General features: G+C 28.9%; 1 protein-coding gene across 4 annotated transcripts in view; it reads right to left on the bottom strand.

Moving 5' to 3' along the window:
* Positions 1 to 18,893, bottom strand: part of LOC106685994 (beta-1,4-glucuronyltransferase 1) — a 397,426-nt gene that overhangs the window by 182,579 nt on the left and 195,954 nt on the right. For 2 of the 4 annotated variants that reach the window (XM_067049495.1, XM_067049496.1), the window contains exon 1: positions 17,290 to 17,438. The exons of the other annotated variants lie outside the window; for them this stretch is intronic. The gene's annotated coding sequence lies outside the window, so the exon portion shown is untranslated. Of the gene's footprint in view, positions 1 to 17,289; positions 17,439 to 18,893 lie in introns of those variants that run through there. 4 annotated transcript variants of the gene reach the window in all.

The following is an 18,893-nucleotide window of genomic DNA, read 5'->3' as shown; positions in this document are numbered from 1 at the left end:
AACTATTAGGTTGTACTTAATACAATCAGTCTATATGGTCTACTTAATACGGTTGACTATCTTCTTACAAAATAAATATTTTTTTTATTTTGAAATATGTGATTATTCAGTTAATAATGAATATGCTATAGACGTTTCGTAATAATACGAATAATTTCAGCGTAATTAAATATTCAATTATTAAAAATTGTATACCACACGTTCCACACTTGCTCCAGTAACACTAATGGAAAAACAAGTCCAAAATGATAACATAACGCTTGGTAATTACCGAAGCGATTACCCAGCTTACCCTCGTTTCCCTAATGTTAATTATCATGTGGGATAAAGCTGAGTGCTAATGAGTAGCTCATGTAAAAATTATGGGTTTTGTTAAGCCCATCACATTACTGCCAACACGAGCCATTAAGTAAGCAGAATTAAACACGTTAAGAGCAAGATAAAACTCTGCGTATTATTACACATTAGTTGATTATTTGAATTATTATTTATTTTGACAATAAATAACAAACAATATAATATCTGGTGAATCAACTCATAAACTAGTTAAGGTATAAAGTATAATTTTAGCTATTATTTGTCCTATTAAGATCAAATTCAGTAAACTTAATTATCAAGAATTACTGATTTACGACTGAGCATGAACAATTTTCCAGAAGATGTATGTATTTTGGAATTATTCCGAAACTAATAGAAAAATTAAAAGGTTTCATAGAGACCTACTCACTTACATATTAAATATCAAATAAGTCATATTATCACATATAAGTTATATACTTTAACATGCATCGTGCTTTTATTACAACCTTATGGCAAACTGTAAATAATAAATAATAAAAATAATATAAATGATGATGAAAATTTGTTAGCAAATACACAGAAATATTTTTAGCAGGCTCTAATTGATCCTGCCCCATCGGAGCTCCTCCCCTAAGCAGGTATACCCTGGAAGGATAATTTTCACAATTATTGAATAATTTATGGGTTCCTGGAAGCAGTATAATGACTCCCTGCCTGCGGAGGGTGTCCAGTGATTTATGCAGGCTATGAAAACTTTCTGCCCTCCCCCTCAGACCGGTCTTGGAACACCCTTCGGCTACTGGGGCGGAACTCGAAGTCATTGGAGAACGCTACTGTGCACAACAAAGGCCTTAATTCTTTTGTGAATTTGTACTTATATTTTATTCCCTTTTGTAGTAACATTTTAATACTCCCATTTATCGTTTAAAAAAATGAATATATTTTAGAAAGTTTAGACTGCAGTAATAGCCTTTCCATAACCTTCTGTCCATGCCTATGATAATTCAAATTAACAGCTTTGTAAAATTTATAACCGAATCAACTTCTAAATTATTAAGTAATTTGTATGAAGCTTTAAAGAGTGAATAGGGATCGATTAATGTAGGGCATTGATGCCTGCTTGCTGAGGTTCTAATCAATAGGAAAATCGATGCAATGTAAAATGTTTTGTAAATATTAATCCCTACAGAGATCCTTTTTAAAAATTATGTAATTTGTTTAAACTGTACTATTGAATTTCGCGCTACTTGATTTTATGACGCAATTCATGGACTATTCTATAGAGCCCAATTAATCTTGGCCTTTCAACCTCCATATAAACGCATGTTTCCGCTACTAGTTCCTAATGCTAATCGGCCAACCAATGTCACCGGTTATGAAACGTTATCCGTAATTTGAATTTATTAGCATGAATTCAGCCTGCAGAGATGTGAAATTTCATATGCTATTAAATGAAAAAAAAACTAAATCATACATTTTTTATTTTGGGGAAACGAAGTGAATTAAATGATTTGGCTAAAGCATGTATTTTAGATTTTTGTAAAAATCAAGAACATATGATTTTTTGCAGAATTGGCAGAGCTGTGAACAATTCAAATTTTACTAGCTGTATTTAAAATACCTTCCAATATGTTTTCACTAAGTACATCATGTTGCACCACTTTCAATTGAGGGAACATAATACAGAGACTTTTCAATTCATTCAAACAATTAAAACACAAGAAGGACAAATGAAACGAAATATGAACTATTTCGGGATAAAAACAATAGGCAGCATACTTCATAAGAAAGTCTATAATTAACCGAACGGTTAAAAAGGGACAGGTATAGAGTTCTCTTTAGATAAAATACTGTTGAATTAATATTAAAAAGTCTAAGCCGGAATAGGTTTATTAACACCATATTTAATTCACATTGGTGTTGGTACAGGTATAACAGAGACAAAATATATATGTATATACCAGGCTAAGATAGTAAAATAATAACTAAGTCTAAGCTCAGTAAAAATTACAACAGAATCTTTCCAGTCATCCAATTGTGAGGAGAGGGTATGTTCAGTGGTCCTCAGGTCTATGGCAAATATTGTATTTATGTACTGAGGAGATTTGGTGTTTTTAGTTTACTATCAATACCTTATTTTAGTAAACTTTTTACCTTCCTACTTTTATTTTTCTTAAATTTATTTTGGTGTTGTTTTGTATATGAAAATTTATCACTATTGCCCAAGATTGTGGCAGGATATAACATTCATCAAACAAAATCAATGACAGGTACGCAAATCGGGCCAGTTCAAATTAAAAAAAAACAATCAGAAAGGTACCGTACTGGAATATAATTTATATATATATTTATAAACATTTAACGATAATGATAACCTTCGGGACAACCGAAATATCTGTATATTTAAATAATTTTAAAACTGTTTAAAAAAAGGAATTTAAAGAGCTTTACACGTCTATGACAACAAATTACTCTTTTAATCTCTCAACCCGATACAGGTTTTCTGCATCTAAAAAAAAAAAACCCTGCATATTCCACTTGGACAGCCGTCACCGAAGTCACGTAAGCAGCCAGAGTGGAGGTTCAATAGGAAAACCAGTTTATCCGGGTCGTTGTGACGATTATTTGAAGGATTTCATGGCAAATCCAGTTGGCGAACAGAGTGGATAACGGGGTCCGCCATTTCAAACCAAGGCTTGCGGGAGGGGGGAGGGGCAAATCCCAAGTCTTACAGGGGAATGCAATCACATGTCACCGCTTGGCGGCTGGATTCAAAGCATAAAATACTTTTCTTGTAGTAGTTATTTGCACAACGTTGGAGCCTCACCTCAAGTGTTGCTCAGGGAAATTATTATTATTTTTTTTTTTTTTTTATAGAGAAATAAATTTATTCATTCATGCTCCCCAAATACATCGGGTTGCCACATTACACAGCATAATGATCAATCCGTGATCGGGCATATATAAATTACATTTTTTGATATGATACAATATAATAGAAAGATAACATTTTTTTTTCCACAGTATTCTTTTACAATTAATACCAGTCTACAAACTAAATACAAGCTTTTCAATTTACTCCTTTTTTTTTCTTTCCCTTCTATTTAACAACCCTTATTTCATTTTATCAACAAATTCCCCTATTCAACAAATATTAGAATATTATAAATAATAAAGTAATAAATAAATAAAACAACAAATAAGATATGAGATGCATGCATGCCATCCCTCCTCTGGATAACTCCCCTACTCATAAGTGTTGCTCAGGGAAATTATTATTTTTATATTAATATTATAATTTTTTTTCCCTTAAAGGTTACTAAACTATCTTTATACAAACTGCATATTACGCTTATCATAGTATTCAATGTTTAAGGTTTTGGTTTAAAAAAAACCTTATAAAAACACTATTTTAGTTTTTGGAACTAGTCCATTTAAACAGTAATTATTGATTGTTCTTTTATTTTCTTAACAATTTTCTCAGGATAATAATAATAGGTAAACACTATTTCAATAATCATTAAATGAAATATTTATCCTCTTATTTTTATCATACAGATAGAATGTTAATAAGTCAATATTTTTCTAGAACTGTTTGATTTTTAACATGAAAGTCTCCTTTTTCTCCTACATAAAAATATTATTTTAATATATACCCAAATGTCTGCGATTTCTAAATACTTCTGGTTTACTTAAAAGTCTAAGCCGTGTTTAATAAAAGTTTAGGTGTTGATATTGTAAAATATGAAAAAAAAATTAGATAGCCGGATGTTATATAAGGGATTAATATTTTTTTTTAAAATTCATTCTCAGCTCAAATTATTTCCCAGAAAAAGATTTAACAATGTGAATAAACATGTAAAGGAAATACTATGAATATATAATTAACATTTATACTAATTTAACATATAATGTTATTTGCATTACAATATTACTAAATAATTTATAAGTTCTCAGGAAATATATTTTGTTCAGCAGTTAATATAGTATTGAATTAAATGTTAATTTCATATGTAATCATTTGAAATGAATTGGAATTCTTTTCAAACATAAAAACATAAAATTCCTAATAAGTAATAATAAGTTTGTTTTCACTTAATTGTAATTATTCAATTTCATTATTTAATGAGATGTAAAATAATTTAAAAACAATACTTAAGGAAATAAATATATCAACAAAAAATAAATAAGTAAATAATGGGACGTAATATTATTTTTATAAAAAGATGGAAAAGGTTCTTCAGGTTGTGATTATAGTTCCTACATGATTTAGAGCGTTATTCCGTAAGTTATTCAAAAAAGACAACTTGACTACTAATTTTATTTCTTAACCACGTTACAATAACTAGAAAAATGTAACTCCCCTCTTTGCTATGAGTCCAAAAACTTCAAAATTAGGTAAACTAAATGATTAGAGTGGATCGTACTATGATTTTGTGAAATAAAAATCGACAACTAACTGATTACACAATTGATCATTATTAAATAACGTTTCTAATAATTAACGATTAAACATTATCAACAATATGGACACTACTCAACCAAACTAGCTCTCAGCGAAAATGAATATAAGTGAATAAATTATGTTTTTAGTGTATCTAAATAATAAAATAACTTAATGACAAAACTTCATAGAAATATGACAAAAACATAGCGTAACCTATAAACATTTTTACCAACGTCAGTTAAACATTAAATAGCTGATTGGTTACGAATAAATGGATTTAAAAACTTATCCTCACTAAACCTATATTAACGAAAAATTCCCCAATATACACTAAGAAAAAAATTATATCAAAGCTATCTTATTCATTAAAAACGTGAATCTTTTTCCTTTTCCTGTGGTTTTTAAACTGTATTTACAACAAATTATATGTAATTAAAAAATATAAATAAAATTATGTTCCTCATAGGGATGATTTATTATCCAATAATTACTCATTTGTTTTCTCACAACTGTTTTCTCATTAGTTGTGATGGGTTAACCAACGCATTTTAACATAAAGTCGATTGTTGGTATTTTCCAATACAAAAGTAGAGTTATACCCAATACTTACCAAAATTATTATTTAGGTATTAGACTAAATATCTTAATGCTAATAATCTTAAGGAGTAAAATTGAAGATGTTTTTATCAGATCTAAACAATCGAACCTAAATACAACGAAAATTAAACTACTAATCTAACCTTGCGAGCTTACTTAATTTGTTTTTATTAATATGATCTTACTATTTTTTACTAATAGAAGCGAAGAATGTCAAATCCATGAACGTCTTGAATATAAGAAGAGAATTGAATTCGACACAACTGAGAAATTGATTTAGACACTACTAGCAAATCGATTAACGCCAAAGTGAGTAAACAACTAGAAGTGGGACACAGTATGAAGATTAAAATTAATAATAAATGAACATACGCCATTAAAATAATTATCCTCTTACATGTTTCTGGTATTATTATTATCATGCATTTATTTTCAAATTAAAATAACAGATCCCTCCACTGTAAATTAAAAATTTCAAAGCTAATTATATAATATATATCTAACTAAATAATAATTATAATAAAATAATTAGAAACCAATATAACAAATTAGCGTCAACATATAAAACTACTAAAAATGAAAAAGAAAAAAAAAATACACAACAGATGTTAAACTAAATTGGAAGAAAAAATATATACTTTTTCATCACATTAAAGAAAATTTCCACCATAACAAAATTATAGTTTTGAATATGAAAACGAAAATTCGAAATATATTAGACTTTTTACGAGAAGAATAACTGTTAACATACGTAGTTGTTTATTTTTCTATGATTTAAGCTCGTATTCAACTATTAATGTATTAACCATTTAAACATTACTAACAGTTTAAATAAACCAGCAAGTTATATCAAACAGCTTAAATTCCGTTTTTTCCAACTCTTGTTTCTTCTTCAGGTTTTCTTACGACGGAGGTCTTTCAACCTAGTGGATTTCGAAATTCAAAGAAACCGGATGTCTGAAACCGTTGGCTTGACTAGAAACAAAATAACTTTTTTGTGATACCAATTTAATGAATTTTTTATTTTAATTTATTTATGTCAACATCCTCAATTCCATTACCATGAAGGAAACTGGTAGAAATATAATTGGCGGAACAGAGATTCTAGCCTTGACAAATATAAGTATTCAAAACTAAATGAATTTTAATGTTGTCAGTCAGGTTAACTTATTATTAAACTTCGCTCTATAATGAATTAGTTCTTTTCTAATCGATCATTTACTCTGTCCTTTGATTCATTCAGATAGTCTTTCTTAATGAGTTTTACCATAGAGAATTAAAATTGTATTTTGAAATATTTTCATCACAACTATTTATATTTTAATTTGTTTGTTAATGATTTTTTTACTTCGTTTTAAACAAAAAAAAAATAACAGTAAGACTTGCATATGACATTATAATAATATACACTAATGTCAATTATTTTAATTTGTGTTATACATTATTGGAACGAATAGTACTCCTCTGTAAATTCATCCTCCTATTATTCTTTCTCATCATGCAGCCCTAACTCACAGACAGATCACTCAAAGTAAATCACAATATAGTGCCTATTCATCCATCCTTTGTCAGTCTGCTAGTGTTCCTCAAGGTAGTATCCCCACTCCTATCCTATACACAGCTTTTATGGCTTATATTCCAGCCCACTCTAACACATATGTCGAAGATAAAAATGTATTACCAGTGAATGATGTTCCATTAAATGCATCCCAAACTCATCAATTATATATCAAAATATTAAAAAAGGATCAAAACTAGATGATTCAAAAATATTCCAAAAAATAATTTACCCTTCATCGTAAACCTATGAATTCTTGCCCTATAATGTTGTTAAATCATATTTTCCAGTTAAAAAGACTCATTACCTAGGACTCTTGGACAAACTTGAAATCCTCATACAAGACACAAGAAACTACTTCAAAGTTTCCGATTACTTCAACAATTATTTATCAAATTCTCTAAGCTTCGCACCAATTACAATAGGCTCATTCACATGACTTTAAAAACGAATATTTGGACTTACGAATTTAAGCTATTAAAATTCTAAATTCTTCCTACCCTTTTTTTTGTTACAAACAAAATCATTCATAACAACCTTACTGTTCTATGTGTTTCCGATTTTGCTGTAACCAGATACTATAATTAAATCCTTCCATAATATACTCCATACTTACTAAAACCAAATTGTTTCTCTTCGATTGGTGATCATCGTTATAAAAGTCTGAAAAGAAGATTAGCACGAGACCTTCTAATATATGGGTAGTCTCTTCACAAGTTTCATTTCTATTATACCATAGTTACCTGTATTTTATATATTTTAATACTGTAGTAAATTTCAATAAATAAGAAAAAATATTTAACCTAAGCCTATAAAAAAAATGTTTGAAATCCACGATAAAAGGTACGATTAAATTTCACCTGAGATTATTATTAAGAAATAATGATGAACATGTACATTATTTTTGGTAACAAGATCATAAAATTGAATCTATAATTTTAATTATTTTTCATAGCTTTCGAGAAAGACTAAATTCATATTCAAATTTTTAAGGAAACATTAATATTCAGCAGAGGCACGTTTCAATGATAATATTTTTTTAATTAGTAAAAAAAAAGGTCATGAACTAAAAAAAAAAGCACTAACGACGTTTGAGAAAAATAAATAAGCAGCGAGGGAAGAATTTCATTTGGCTGCGGGTCCCAGAAGGCACATAATGTTTTTTTTTAGGGAGCCACCCGCCCAACCCCTATTTACGTGCCTGATAAAATTCCTTGATCTACTTACCCTGGAAAAAATATATATTGATTTGTATCCTTTCCCCTCCTATTTTCTCATAAAAATAAGTCAGTTTGTTTAACAAAAAAGTTGTATACATTTGTTTATTTTGTAATATTCTTATATTATACTGGTATATAATGTAGGAAATACTTAAGAACAATGTGATTTCTTTAGCCACGTGTGATTAGTGGATCAAGTACAATTTTGTGGATTCAGATTTATTGTTAAACCGAATTTTTATACATTTCTTTGCGGTCCACATCATATGGCTATAACAAGAGGTGAATAACCTTCGTTTTAATAGCCATTTAAGGAATACAAGGAAAAGTCAAACGGAACCAAATTACATATTTAGGGCAAGTGTATGCTTCAGATATTACAGCAACTTTCCCGTTAATATCGACCAGCCCGAAGTGCAACTTTATAGAACTAATTTTACACATTTTTAAGATTTTCACAAACGATTTTGATTAAATCAGTATTAACAATTAATTTTGCATTACTTAATATACTTTACTTTTTTAAAAAATTGTGATATCGAAAATGGGAGCAATAGCAACAGAGATAAAGGTCAGATTAAGGGCCGCCAGTAGCTCAATGGTTAAGACACATTCTTACCAATTCGATGTCTATTGGCGGAGCCAGTTCGAACCTGACCTTGGGCGTAGACTTTTTTCGTTGAGTGGCGGTCTCACAAAGTGAAAAACTTTAACCCCCAACCATGGTTAGCCAGTATAGGAGTCCTATTGGTGTCTTGGCCAACAAAAAAAAAATAAAATAAAGGTCAGATTCAATAACATTTGAATTAAAATCAATCTCAATGGATCAAGAATCGTATTTTCATGCTAAAATATTTTACTATGGATATTAGATGAAGATGTCTCATATCACATTATATTCTCCATCTCTTGAACCCGACTTCTTACAAGGAACAGAATTTTTACAGATGACGGCATAGCAAAGGTACCGAGGCCGAAACCTAACAACCCTAAAATGCAGCAACGGTAGCCCCTAACGGAACTGATACAAACACTGGAGCGGGATACAGCACTGGCACACTTCCCTACTAACAGGCCACTTATATATAAATCTATTCACTCTGCATACTGACACTCCAGTCTGTAATGGAGCACTGTTTTATCATTAATGATTTCGATTCTAGGTATTATATTCCTGACCCTAATAAAAAGTGAAAATTAACTTAATAAAAGTTAATATCTTTTAATATAATATTTGATTAGAAACTAATATTAAGAAAAAAATATCTACAAATTTACTTACTCAATAGCCTAAATTTTTGAAACTATTATAGTGAGCAAAAATTTAGAAATTTCACTTATCAAGAACGTTTAAATCCATTTTCCTCAGTCCTTAAAGTATCATCAACAATTGAACCATTTTCGATAGAACTCCGTGCATGTAAATGTAAACTCCAACATTATCATCTTATAGGAATAGAGTATTAATGTCATATTTTCAGGCAAGGATACTAAAAAAAAATCTATGAAAAATTGAAGAAAAGCTGAGATTATAACGTTCAAAACTGTGTTGAATGGACATAGAATGACCCATTCCTAAATTATTTCGTGGTACCCCAGTTGGAAACCACTGCATTGCAGGCTTAAATGAAAATAATTCCTAATAAAGAGAATAATAAAAGGAAAGTGCACTTAAATCACATTATTATTTCTGATTTTTGTCGACACATTGCCAAGATATAAGAAAAAAGAAACTAATAACTTTCAATGATGATTTTAGTATGCGTCTAAATTATTAATTAATTTTTTTGTCTAATTTTATTGAAATTAATTTGTTTTCCTGAATGTTCAGCAAAAGACCAACCCTCAAAATTAAATTTACAGTAGTAAATTAATTTTTTTTTTTTTACTGAACCTAATTCATTGAAAATTCAGAGGAGGAGAGGATTAACTCCTAACCCTAAAAAATGGTCGGAGGCTGTCTTGCATAATCTATTAATGTTCATAAAAGGATAAGATAAAAAAATAGAAAAGCAATTAATCGTTAATCTTGAGTAAACTAATTAAAGAAAAATAAAAGCAACCTCTTCATCCATATCCTTAAGTATTTTTCACCCATTAGGATTCTTAGAACTTTGTTGCATTTTTACCTTCAAATTCCTGTCATTTATTTGCTTTATTTCACACTAATGGGGTTTTATTTATCTTTCTTGGTCAAGACCACGTTGCTTAGCCAATGCTTCTTGCCTCACTTGCTCTTCGGCCTTCGGCACATTATATCTTTTTTTTCGATTGTCATAACAGTCTAACGGCAGCTATTACAGACAAGATTATTGATCCCAAGATGTGGTCTTCATACACAGACACCGACAGCCTGGAGGGTTCACCTAACCTCACGTTCCTAAAAATCAATCTTCAATGGTGCAGCAGCAGAATAATACTACCACAGTATACTTTCTATCTACTCATTCGGATTTAAGGACAGTGACAATTCTGTCTAGATCCATGAGTGCAGGGCATCCGGGATCAAAAATACGGTTGGCTATTTGAAAAATCACACCATTTCCGAATAAGTTTGACCGGATATTGGAGTCATAACTTCTGTTCAAGTTGGATCTAGTTGGCAGACGAACATCGTATACCCCCGAAGGGGACAAGCAATAATGTTGGCATTCGAAGGTTACCCGATTACGGGCTGTCATCTACTTATTTACCACTCTGGATGTCGAGTAACTTTGATCACCCAAGCGCCTTAACCCGCTCGTCCATCCCACCCATCAACTTTGGGTAAAAATAGAAAATGAGATAATATTTACGAAACAACCTTAAGAGTTATAGTAAATAATGTATTGTCTAATTTTTAAAGACTTACCACAATATCAAAATTACCTTTATTCATATCAGGTTTATCCCATACTAAATTTGACTCCGAGGAATGATTTGAGATGACAGATTCGAAGAAACGACTTATAAAACAAAATATAAGAATCGGAGTGGTTCCTTTTTTTCTAATAGCTAGGCGAGAATATAACATGAGAAATCAAAAAATATTGAAATCATATACTACCAAAACTTTAATAGCCACCTCAGATCGAATATGATTCACACTTGGAATCTTAATACAACGGATTGGACTTATAGACTTGTTGGTTTGCCTTTAACTTCGCCAAAATAGATAATAGAATACCGCAACAAATAAACATTTTTAAAAATATGGAATGAAAAGGATGCACTAGATTTTTTTCCAATTACCTTTTTCTGGACTATGCAATTTATTTATTTTTTAATAAAATTTTGTTTTCCAATTACATATTATTATATTTCTTTCTTCCAACGAAATATCGTGGTTAGTTAAATAAATTAACGGACATTAGTTTCAATTTTATAATACATTGCGATTTATAACCCCATTTTCTCCCAAAGATAGATTTAAAAGACGCCATAAAAAAGATAGCCCCGTTATCTGAGATTAAGTCTTCATCCATCAAAGCCAAATCATAAATATTTATATCATAAATCTTTTGTACTCAGACAGAAATATGATTATGTCTTTACATATTTAAAAGGCCGAGATGGGCGGCCCAGAAAGCGGAATGAAGACGAACCCCGTGGAATACACATCACTCATCCACCAAGCTAGTTTTTCTAACGGGACGCCGCTTAAAAAAATAAAGGCATTTGTAAACAAACGAGTCTTAGCGGTTCTTTTGCTTCCTAGTTCCGAGAGCTTCCAGAAGTCGGCTCATTTTCTCAGCATACTCAGATGCTTTATAGATTCATAAATTATTACTATGATAACTTATATTAAATTATTTTATCCCTCTTTGCAATTTTACTCTTTGCAAAGATGCATTGATGCACTTCCTCTATTACCTTGCACGCGATATCAAATAATTTTATAACAAAAAGCAGAACATTTATCTACAATACATTCTATAAGTCATTGGTATTCTAGTAATATTTTTGACATTTTTTTGGCAAATTCTTATATTGCTAGGAAATCATTTTGAGATTTCAAAATTGGTCTATCCTTTTCTCGAAAGGTTTATTCCGTTTGAATTTTCAGTACGGGTTGGATAAACCATTATTTTAATAAAACATGTCGTAAAATTTCAGACTAATGTTTTCACTTCTTCTGAGATGTAATCTCTAGTTTTCTGATAGTCAAAGGAACAACTGGATCGCCCTCTTTCATGGCGCAATAGGAAGAGATACGATTAAATGGTTCCTAGGACCCAACTCCCGACATAAACTGCCAACTAACAGGATTAATGGATGTCTGTATTTTTGATAGTCATTAGGAGTCATTGAGACAGTTACGATGATGGAACTTCGGTAATCCACAGTTCGAGTGACATGAGTGCAGATTGATGGATGTCTGCACCGTTAAGACAGAACTACATCCTAAAAGTCTCTCTTCAAGTACTACCGAACAACTCACCAAGTATTCGGTATTAAATGAACACAAAAAATGGTAATATTTATATTTTACTGATTCCTCATAGAAATGAATTTAGATTGAAGAATAAAGATCATAATTGATCATTTCCTTTGCAATGGAAGATTATTAATTATATCAACCTCCATCCTCCTTTTACAATTTCTTGTTTTTGTTACTCATGTTCCGGAATCAAATCGATGAATAATTCATGATGATCATTCACAATGGAATAGAAAGTGATACATTAAACGAAATAAGTAATTTCAATTCGCCAACCGCGATATTGGGTATATTTTTCAATGTTAAGTACCTAGTTTAGCATTAAAATAAATTATATTCAAGCAGAAGATTAACTGTTTTAATAATTATATCAATGAAGACAATACCTAACTAAAATTAAGCGATATTTATGGGTATTCAGATTGATTTTGCATAGGCAACATAATAATTTATTCGAATAACAATAAATTTAAAACAAAATGTTTTTTCTAACTAAGAGGATATAAATTAAGCGATCTTGAGAAAAATATTATTATTATTTTTTTTTTTTTAACCAAAGCGAATATTATGTATGAACAAAGATAAATAATACCACGGTTTAAAATTCTATAAGTTTTAAATTTCAGTGCATTTTGACTAGTATTCAATCTATATTCCAACATTTCAAAATTATTTGTCAAATTTGAATATAAGGATATGTTATACATTTTTTTCAAATACTAAAACATCTGCCAGTTATAACTGACGGATAAAAAATATATTTGAAAGAGTAAATCTTAAATAAAATTATAAACAAATGTTCAAAATTCCATAATGTAAATTTGATTTTTAAATAAAAATTGTATGGCCGTGGAGACGAACGCTCATTATACCCATCGTTCTTGAAGGAGGAAGCTGGCCGAATTCCAAAAGCGACCTAATAAGAAAATATTTTAGAGAACTCAATGACTTTGCTTACAATACTGTTCACATTAAACAAGATATATTAGGATTCGTAATGGGGTGTAGTTTTATTGTATGAAATTAGTGCAAACTAATAAGTTTCAAGCTGTATAAAATGTATATTTTATGAAAATATTAAGAAAAAATACGATATATGAGCATCAGTGCCGTTAGTGAACACATAAAAAAAGAATATATTCAATGATTTTGAAATAGTTGATTCAACTTATAAATATAACATAAAAATCAACCCATAATAAACATAAAAATTTATTTTTTTATTACAGGATTTAATATCACTATATATTTCAAATATACTCGAAATTATACGAAAATCAAAATTTTAGTATTATCAGGATAAAAACGATCGTATAAACAATATAAGTCCTATATATTTTTTATCTATTTTTCATATAATTCTTTATAAAAATTTTTTATCTTTTTCTTATAATTTTCCATTTTATTTTAAAATATTAAAATTTTTGTTTGTTTTATATGTACATATTTTTCAACAGATTAACGTTCTGTAATTTGAAAATTTGAAAAAACAACTAAATACGTAGAAAATAAAGCGAGAATGGAAAAAAAAAAAATCGTTGACATCTAATGCAAGTCCAAGTCAATTTTATGAACAAATTTAAAGCCATGCTTTGAAAAAAAGGATATTTCCATTCAGAAAATAGATAATTCGGTCTTTGGAGGATTTTTGGAAAAATATAGTGGACAAAAAATGCCAGATGAATCACCATCAGAGAATTATCAGCGAAAATTAAACGATATTTAAAATGAAATAAAATAAAAATTATTATTAGAGTCTTTGCTGAAAAAGAATGCGTGAACATTGCTAAGCTATTGACTTAAAGAATGTATCAAATATTTCTTAAAGATGCATCTTCCTTACAAATTTATAGATGTGAAAGATGAGGATGACGAATTAAAATAAGCATTACAATTAAATGATTTTTTTTATCTTTTAAAACCTTTCCCTAATAAATTGAAAAGTGGTTTATTTTATGTTTTTAAGTTGAATTCCACCACTTATGATTTTTTTTTTTAATATATCCATGTTTTTATTTTTATCTAATAAAATATAATACCGTTACTATATCATTACTGTTGAGGTACATCTTTAATTATCTTCAAATTAACAATTATCATCATGTTACTGTTGTTATCATAATATACTGAATAATTAAATATTACTATACGAATGTAAGTGAAATTATAATATGAGTTCTTTAAAAATGCACCATACAAAAAACCTACAGAATGATACAATGCATATAGTGGCAAACATAGGATCGCTTTAAATATATAAAGCTAATAATAAATAAAAGATAATTTCATTAATTAATTCATCATGGCTCAACAATATTGATTCGGCGATGAACATCCTAAGGTAAACTTCCCATCCTAACTTAACTGTTTAGAGATGGGTTTGTTGGAGATCCAGGGAAGATAATATTTACTGATGCAATAAGTAAGTTATCTCGTGTATTCAAACTTCGTACTTCATGGTACTGTTGAACCTAAAAATGTCCAAGTCGTGGCAACCGGAAATGTTTAATTCGTCAGGTAATGATAATAAGCCCTTAATAAAATTTTTAAAAAATTGTAAAAAAGTGTTGTTTGACATTCTTCACAATTTCAAACAACAAAAATTCACAAAATTTTTTGTTTCTAGCCATTTTCGGAGGACGTATTTTAAAGGGTTTTCTTCGTTGAATCTGACATTGAAAAATTATCGTAGAAAAGAGCTAAGTAAATATATACAATCCAAAGGTGTCTAGCCATTAAAAAAAATATTGTAGTAAGCTGTTAACAAAAATCATGAAAAATATTAAATCTATCGTTATAAATACCATACCACACATACCAGAACTAGAAAACCTGAAACAGATTATGATCGTTTCCAATATATTCACGGATGGTGGACAAAACACAATCGCTGAAACTACTTATATGGTTATATTGGAGAACGAAGGGCAAGCGAATAAGGGGAAATTAAGACACTACAATTTTAAAAATATCATTTCATATTTCAACTGAAAATTTATTAATGAATATTGTGGGTTTATAACGAGAATGTTAAAATTGCTGCGTTTTTATTTAGTTGGTAACTATTTCCATTTTTGGAAGTAACTTGAAAATCAAATAATAATGCAGGAACTTGACTTTTTTGATCATAATGATGTTTTATTAATTATACGCGTACTTATAGTTTTGTATTTTAGTTTTAATTGTCTAGATAAGCACAGATTATCTGAAAATTTAGAAAACCTATAGAAAATAGTCACAAATCGCGGTGATATCATTATTAAAAGGAGAGGAATTAAAAAAAATAAATTGTAAACTGAAAAACATGGTTATTTTGTAGGCCATAGTAAGTACTTTGTTCTTAGCGCGACCCTCAGAATAATCAACAGCTTCAAGTTCAGACAGTAATTTCTTGCTTGGACCATATTTTTAGCAGATTTTTTTATCTTTTTGAACGTGAGTTTCAAATTTTTATTATTTTAAATGTAAAAAATAAGTCATGATGAAATAATCATTAATCACAATCATTAAACATTAATATAGTTGGACTGGATAGCATTAGCTATTTTTTTATTTTATTTATTACCTTTTTTTTTAAGTTGACTAAAGACTTTCATGGGAGTGATAAGGTATCATAAAATGTATATTGCCCATGATTTCCTTAGTTCAGAAAAAAACAAAATTAATCCAGATACTGCAATCGAGATGAGGTCGTATTTTCATTTCTTCAGCTCGAATTCAGTTGTTTGACAGACAAATACATCAAAAATTATTATTCAGAAAAAATAAACATACATTTTTTAAGATACATGCATGCGAAAGCTAAAGGTAGTTCAAACATGCTTCCACATTTTACTGTATTCTGACCTGAAATAATTGCTTCAAATGTGATAAAAAAAAAAAAAAATTAGGAATCATAAAACATAAAATATCTGTATTTATATACCGCTGAATTTTATTATTTATTTTTTTAAACATTAAGGTAAAAATAAGTATTACCTATAAAATTTAAAACATTGCCGAATTTTTTTAAACTAAATTCATTCATAAATGTGTAATTTAGAATTAGTGAAAACAGTTTTTCTCAAATATACTTTATGAACTTCATAGTAGTAAAAATGTTTCACATACACATTAATCGTCAAAAATAAGAGCCCGAAATTACGAGAAAAAAATCCTTTTGTTACACGAACAATACTTTATTAAAAAATTTGAGAAGACAAGTTCAATGGCATATTACACAATTTACTTTCCCTCTGAAATGTGATGACACGAGCAATTTAAATGCACCATTTCCTAGAGCAAGATTTACGTAAGGAAGGAAAACAATCGCTCTCTGTTCCATGCTCACGATCTGTGCAGTTGTTTATTTCATGCTAGCAATCTTTAAATAATATTATAGTAATAATGGAGTGGAATAGAAGTAGAACAAATTTATGACTGGAATTCGGTTAGATAGTATGATGTGTTTGATTTGGGAGAAATATATTCTTAAGATCGCTATGCCGAAATTATAGTTTTATCTTCCATAATTTTAGGCAAGAGACTGGATTTGGAATATCCCACGCTGAGTCAAAAATAAATTAACGATAAAGTAAAACACATAAATATGAAAACTATAATATTATTTTATTTCAAACCAATGAGATGAAATAATGATGTTCTTTGTATACTAAGAAACATACCTATGTAAATTATACTTAATATAATTTTTTTAAAGGCACATGATATAGCATAGATGCGATTTTCTAAAATTACAAATAAATACCTGACTTATGTAGAATATCCAATGGAATATAAGTGGATATATCCTCAACTAAGATTCATTGGTAGAATATAGAGCGAATACAACACCAAGATCCGAACGAACAGACGGACACAAACAGAACGAAGCTCACCTGCAGCGTGCGCGGGGCAGACTGGCCGGACTCCCCAACCTCCAGTCCTTGCTAGTGACATCAGCGACCTTGCCCCCTCCACTTCGTCTGCCGTGTGTCGGCACCCCCCGTTCGTGGGGTGTTTTGTACAGCCTGTGACTTCAGTGAGGTTGGATTATGAAGATAAAGGAGGGTTCGAATTATTTGTAAGGAAAAGATAAGTATATAATAAAAAGTTAAAACAAATATATCCTTTTATTAATTACACAGATCAAATCAATGATGATTCTATAAAAATTATATTAATATAATATATTATATTTTGACAATGGGGATGTAAATTTCTATTATCTCTGAAGAGTAAAGCACATTGTCGATTTTGTACCTGTTTTATATTGTAAATTGGATGCTCAAAATAATCGGATAAACTCTTTTAATATTAATGAGCACTTTAAGTAACAGAGTTGATACCCAAATTCTCATTAAATAATTCTGATTGGATCATATTAGACACATACAATGCACCAATATATTAAAATCAGATATAATTAATTATAAAATAAAAATTAATTCGCGAAACATTCAAACATGAACTTTAAATACAAAATTAATTCTCTTAATTGAGCTATAAACAAAATTAACTAATCGAATAAATTTTAGTTTTAATTAAATATTAGTCATTATTAAAATGTTGATAATAATATTAAATATTAATACTTTAATCAAAATATTTAACATATAATAATTTTTAATTTAATAATTACAATTTTAATATTTTTAGTTTATTAGTTAAGGAATTAATTAGTAGATTAATTGAACTTAAAATACAAAATAATTCTCTAAAACAATTATAATTAATTCACTAACCAATCAAATTCAAACTTTTACACAGAATGGGGATACATTAAAAATTTATGGTGAGTAAATTTAACTTAAAATAAAGAAATAATGGAGATACAATTAAAACTTATGGTGAATAAATTTAACTTAGAATAAATGAATATAGTATTGGTTAAATTTCCTATGTTTTCAATTTTCAATTATTCATAATTTTAAGTTATAGTGCTGTATATGAACAAATAAAATTATCTGCCTTATTTGTTCTTTGTGTCTACAACTTTTGAATTTGTTAATTCACATAACAATAATGTCAAACTGATTTATTCCTAATAATAATAAAAAAGTAACTTTTCGTTTTTCTCCTACGCCTTCGACTTCCAATCGTTTTTGTCATTGTAGTTTTAAACAAATGCTATTGTGGTTTTTAGCTAATTTTTACTTCTGAAAATTATTCATTTCTTCGTTAAATTAATAAATAATTAATTTTTAGTTGTAAATTAAATAATTTCCGTATCAAATATCAAATTCTAGATATCAAACATGACACTAGATGTCACATATTGCCTGCTGTGCATTAAACTTCTTTATAATGCTCACTATATTATATGGCACACAATTTGTGGGAACTGTATTCAACTTCGCATAGTTTGAAAAA

This window comes from Halyomorpha halys, unplaced genomic scaffold (assembly GCF_000696795.3).
Source record: "Halyomorpha halys isolate HHAL.00 unplaced genomic scaffold, Hhal_1.1 Scaffold764.1, whole genome shotgun sequence".
Classification (NCBI taxonomy): domain Eukaryota; kingdom Metazoa; phylum Arthropoda; class Insecta; order Hemiptera; family Pentatomidae; genus Halyomorpha; species Halyomorpha halys.
Note: the sequence above shows the minus strand (reverse complement) of the source record. Positions and strands in the feature narration are given on the sequence as shown.